The sequence below is a fragment of the Macrobrachium nipponense genome, chromosome 3 (genome assembly GCF_015104395.2).
Source record: "Macrobrachium nipponense isolate FS-2020 chromosome 3, ASM1510439v2, whole genome shotgun sequence".
Lineage (NCBI taxonomy): Eukaryota > Metazoa > Arthropoda > Malacostraca > Decapoda > Palaemonidae > Macrobrachium > Macrobrachium nipponense.
The window spans coordinates 43810653-43816652 of NC_087202.1; the positions used below are offsets into that span (position 1 = coordinate 43810653).

The following is a 6000-nucleotide window of genomic DNA, read 5'->3' on the forward strand; positions in this document are numbered from 1 at the left end:
TAGACTGTGGCAGTTGACGGTTTTCTATAAAATTTTACTTCCTGAACAAGAATTTCAAGTAATATTTTTTTGGCCAGCTGTAACTATCCTGTAATTTACCTTTGAACCCTATCCTACAGTAGGGGGGACTGATGGGAATGCGGGGTTCTGGGTGGGGTAAAAACACTTGGGAGAATTATGCCTTAAACTCTATCCTACGGTAAGGGGGGCCGATGGGAAAGAGGGGTTATGGGAGGGGTAAAACGCTTGGGGGAAGGTTTTGCCGTGTTATTATGTTATTTCCTCTTATTTATGACATTTCAAACATGAAATACAAACTGAAATAAAGCGATAAATAAACCGATAATGGGCCGTTACATAGCCAAAATCTACCTATTACTATTACGACGCCCAATCCTACAGCGCATGCGCCGCCATGTTATAAGAGAGCTTTTGTTCCAGACACAGACTCCTTATCTATGTTAAACTTCTAAGCTTGCCTTCCTTCAAGGGGGGGTTATGGGAGGCTCCGCCCCCCCGGTCAGGTAACACGTTCTACTAGGTTAGGTTAATATAACCTACCTATATGTTACAATCCCTGCTGGTTACGTATCCCACACCCCCCTACCAGAATTTTATTTATGTTTCTTGGCCCCGAACCAAAACTGTGAAGATTGCTCAGTTGAAGTAGACTATGGCAGTTGACACTTTCCTATGTTATTTTACTTACTTTACAAGAGTTTAAGGTAATATTTTGCCGGTCGACTGTAACTAAGTTATTATTTACCTTTGAACTCTGTACGTCGGTACATCGCACAGTCGGCCAATAATCATTACTTTAAATTCTTGTTCAGTAAGTAAAATAACATAGGAAAATGTCAACTGCCATAGTCTACTTTACCGCGGAATGCTGGCGTAGAATCACCGAAAACTCTTACTTCAAGATGAGAGCAGAGGTCTTGGTGCCAGATGGGCTACAACTCTTGACTGATGCTCATGGGCGGTCATGGCTGAGGATTAAAGTACTTTTTTGGGAAGGTGGCCGATTCCAGAAGAAGTGGTTGTTATGTTGCTTTTCGGTCACTTACCCAAATTCCTGAAGTCGAATGTGTTAGCTATATACTAAATGTCAGTTTTAAACTCAAGGCTACACTTTTCAAAACTTCCACTTGAGTAGGCTCTTCTAAGATCATAGCCTACCTACTTCTTTCATAGCAAAGGATATTTGTTAGGTTACTGCCGTTCCAATGCATCTGTGCTGCGTTAAACTCCATGGAGGTCTCCTTGACCCAAGCAAATAGGTCGAGCCTAGGCTTAGGTTGAGCTGACTTAGCCTAAGCAAAGAGGTTGAATTAGGCCGCGTCTAACCGCCCACTTAGCTATGCAACTAGGTGCTACTACTAGGTATCTGTTACAATTTAATTTTCATCAACTACCCTCACGACCAAGAAGGATGAAAATTAAATTGTAACAGAAAGCACCTAATCATGCCGTTTAATCTCGTCACATTAGGGAGTCACAAGACACATTCGGGAGGAAACACCATCTGACAGATTTTTCCTAATTTAGTAGCCTACCCTATTAGTAGGTAGCTAAAGTCCTCAGAAAAAAAAGACAACGGACAATGGCCAGTCCCATCAAACCCCCAACATTCTCCCACTCACAATTGTTGCCTTAAACACACAACTGGATTCACACAAGCGCGTAACACACTTACTTCAGAGGCTAAATGAGAAATGCGCAGAGCGGAACGATTAACCTCTTGTAGATGTCACTGTGACGACGAAGGTTGTTATGGTTTCTGACTCGTCGTTGCTTTTCTCGTCGATAGATGGCACGGCACCCTGGCAATGACGTCATTACACTGTACGGTAGGACTCATGGTTATCGAAACATTTCTCGCCTGGAGCACAACAGCTGAGAAGGAGGAAACTTGAACATCAGTATGCCAAGAGATCTAGTGGGATATAAGAATTTAAAATTACTCATTTATATTTAAGAGTAGAATGAAATCGTTAAAAATACTGAAATTATCTTCCAGAATGACTGGTGGCAATGGAACAGTTCCCTAGCTTCTTGAAAGCAGTGGAAGGCCTTGATACATCGTAAAATCTCGCGCCTTCTGAATGGGTGGTGGTGGTGTGTATGTGTGTGTGTCTTCTCGAACACTGCAGCTGCTGTACCATTGATTTTCAAGACGCTCATCTTCCTGCAGGGTGACTGGCGCTCTTTTCTTGATGCCATATATAGTATAGTATTTTAAATGTAATATAGTACGTCTTTGGAGTGTTATTACCAACAAATCAATTTTAAAAAATCGACAAAGACAGAAAGCATGTACCATCGAAGTGATAACAGTTGCAAGAAATATACTAGTTTGGGAGCTGGCATGTAAGCCAGCGAGCCAAGAATACACTTAGGAAAAAAGAAAATTAAGAATATTGGACAGCTTAGTTAATGAGGAGCCAAATGATGATAATGAGCAAATTCTTTGAAGCTGTATTTCCTAAACATTTTTAATCATAAACACATGACTTGTTCTTTTCGTTTCTCAATGCAAATAAAATATCTATATAATATATATATATATATATATAGATATATATATACATCATGATACATATACACACACACACACACACACACACACATATATATATTATATATATATATATATATATATATATATATATATATATATATATATGTATTGTTTACCAAAAGGAGAATATATTGAGCTGTACTTTATAAGCATTATGTATCAGCATATTCTTTCCAACGTCAGTTTTGGTGGTCAGTCTCTTTCCCTGTATATTCCATAACTTGACTGACTCTTCCCTGCTTCCAAGCTGTTTGGCCTAATTTTTTGTAAAACCTCTCTAATATTCACCCTGGTTTTGGTATTGGATTCGAGGTACATCTGTTGCTTTATAATCCCCATTTGTCAATTTCACGAGGATTCATGTAAAATTTTATTCTATGTTTTTTATCAGTCAGCCTAATATATATATTCTATATCTATATATAATTATAATTAATATTCTATAATATATATATTATATAAATATATATAATATATATAGAGTATATATATATATATGATAATATAATTATATATATATATATATATAATATAATATATATATATATATAATATCTATATATATATATATATATATATATATATATATATATATATGGACTGAAGTGTTCTGTTATAACAGAATTCCATCTAATAAAAGGAGCCCATAAAAACACCAAAATATATAGAAGAAATACTATATTTCAGAGACTGCTGTTTCCCTCTTCAGGTAGGATGAATGAGAAAAGTTACAAGAAGGTGGTATTTATGCCAAGAGGTCCATCCACAGTAAGCCAAATTTAGGTCACTCCTACTGATATCTTCCTTTAATCTTCTTGAGCGTCATTTGAATGAAAACCTTGTCGATGACATCTGAGTCCCATGTTCCCTTTGAGATATTCAAGGAAGATTATCAGCGGGAGTGACCTAAATTGGCTTACCTGTGGATGGACCTCTTGGTATAAATACCACCCTCTCTGTAACTTTTCTCATTCATCTACCTGAAGAGGGAGACGGCTGTCTCTGAAATATAGTATTTCTCTCTATACATATTTTGGTGTTTATATTGGCTCCTTTTATTTTATATTATATATATATATATATATATATATATATATATAGTATATTATATATATATAAGGACAGGGTGACAAGGAGATAGCCGGTCATCAGGTGATAGTACATTTATTGCCGACGTGTTTTGTAACACATAGTTACATCATCAAGGCTAAAAGAGAAACAACACAAATTAAAAATACATGAAACATAACTTTGACTTTTAAGAGTCTCAACAAATATACAAAAAACATATATAAAATGAAAGCAATTTAAAAAGCACCTGCTAGACTAAAAAGTTGAAGACTGAGTGATTCGGAAAGAAGGGAGAAGCAGCGAAGAAAGCCTGTTCAACCCAGATGCAACTGTACAAAGGAGGTGTGTGAGTTCAACTTGGGCACTAACTGCTTAATAAACAACGACTCTAATATAAGCAGTTCGTGTAAACGGCTTGTTTGGCCCAAGTCAGAGAAGTCAGTATAATTGATGGTGGTTTTACAAATTTTTGCATGATTTCGCCAACGTTTTCTGTCTTACACACACACACACACATTTTTAATAAACAACTCTACTCGCAGGTCGATGGAGTTGCTATGGGGTCTCCTTTAGGCCCTATTTTTGCTAACTTTTTTATGTCTGATTCGATGTTCATTTTTAATAAACAACTCTACTCGCAGGTCGATGGAGTTGCTATGGGGTCTCCTTTAGGCCCTATTTTTGCTAACTTTTTTATGTCTGATTTAGAATCAAAACTTTTAAACGGTTGTGACCCTAATTTTAAACCATTTTTATATCGAAGATATGTGGATGATACTTTTGCTTTATTTAGACATTCATGGCAGTGCTCCTTGTTTTTAGAATTCATTAATAACGCTCATTCTCAGATTAATTTTACTATGGAGGTAGAAAGCGAGGGCAGCCTTCCATATCTTGATATTAAGGTAACGAGAAATAACTCGGAATTCACCACGGCAGTATACAGAAAACGAACTTATACGGGTTTAACCAAGGCCATCTAGAGGCCTCTAGATGGCCTTGGTTTAACCAATAACTTTTATAGCTCTTGCCAATACTCATTTAAACTCAACACCATCTATACGCTGATTAATAGAGCTCTCAAATATTCTTCCTCATGGCAAATATTTCACAATGAAATGTCTTTCTTGGCAAACTTTTTCAAAGCCAATTCATTTCCACAAGATATAGTACATAAAATCACCAACAAGGTACTTAACAAATTCTTGCATCCATCAACAACTACTTTTGATGTACCGAAGAAAATATTTTATGCTACTGTTCCGTATTTTTCAGATTCAAAATTTATCTTAAACCTCACTTGTATAATTGAACAGGAAATTCCGTGTCTTAAAGTCAGGCTTGTGTCGAGTAATCCTTGCACTATTCGATCGTTTTTTAACTTTAAAGATCGCCTTCAGCCCTTCATGAGATCCAACGTTATTTATAAATTCACATGCCCTGGATGTCCGGGCTCTTACGTTGGATCGACTCGGAGGTTGCTGAGGGTCAGACATTGTAGCCATTTGGGCTTTAGCTTTCGTACAGGTCAAAGGATAAAACAACCAGAATTTTCCAATATCAGAAACCACTCAATAGTATGCAAGACTGAAATTAAAAAAGAACATTTTACAATAATTGATTATGTAAAACATCCTGACCAACTAACAACGCTTTAGTCGTTATATATTAAAAGACTGGTGCCCTCATTAAACGGTAATTTGTCCTCGTCACCTCTGTACCTGGCATAGTTGTCGTCGCTTCTCTCTGCCAACTGTAACTCATTCCATCTTCACCTCTGATCATGGACGGTTGGTGTTTTTAGTAGTCTCTCTTTTTATTTACTGCTCTTTTTAATCTTTTTTAGACTTTATTTTTTAAAATTGTGAATTCCTTTTAACTTTATATGATTTTAATATGTCTTTGTATTTTATTCACAGACTGATGATGCACACAGTTGTGCGAAACGTCTCATATGAAATAAACTTGGCCTTTTAAATATAGTATCATGGACTCCTTCTGGATTTGTATATATAGTAGCTTTTTATAGAGATAGAGATATAGAGATAGAGGGGATATTATAGATAATATAGATATATATAGATAGAGTAAGATATAGGTATATTATAAATAATATATATATGATATGTATATATAGATATAATGTATATATATATTACATATATATCTATATATATATATATATATATATATATAGTATATATATATATATATACATCTATGTTATATAGGCTTGAAAATCACAGTAGATGCACATGACTTCATTAAATAAGCGAATACCACAGGAAAATGATAGTCAGCAATCCAAGTGCTTTCGTCTTTACTAAGACATTGTCAAGGAACTAATG

At 35.6% G+C, this 6000-nt stretch overlaps 1 protein-coding gene across 2 annotated transcripts in view; it reads right to left on the bottom strand.

Annotated features, from left to right (window-relative positions):
• Positions 1-1853, bottom strand: part of LOC135221721 (protein lifeguard 1-like) — a 236798-nt gene extending 234945 nt beyond the window's left edge. Inside the window, exon 1 of one of the 2 annotated variants that reach the window (XM_064259507.1) lies at positions 1697-1853. The gene's annotated coding sequence lies outside the window, so the exon portion shown is untranslated. Of the gene's footprint in view, positions 1-1067; positions 1222-1696 lie in introns of those variants that run through there. The other variant, XM_064259508.1, reaches the window with a different exon arrangement.
• Between the last annotated feature and the right edge of the window lie 4147 nt (positions 1854-6000).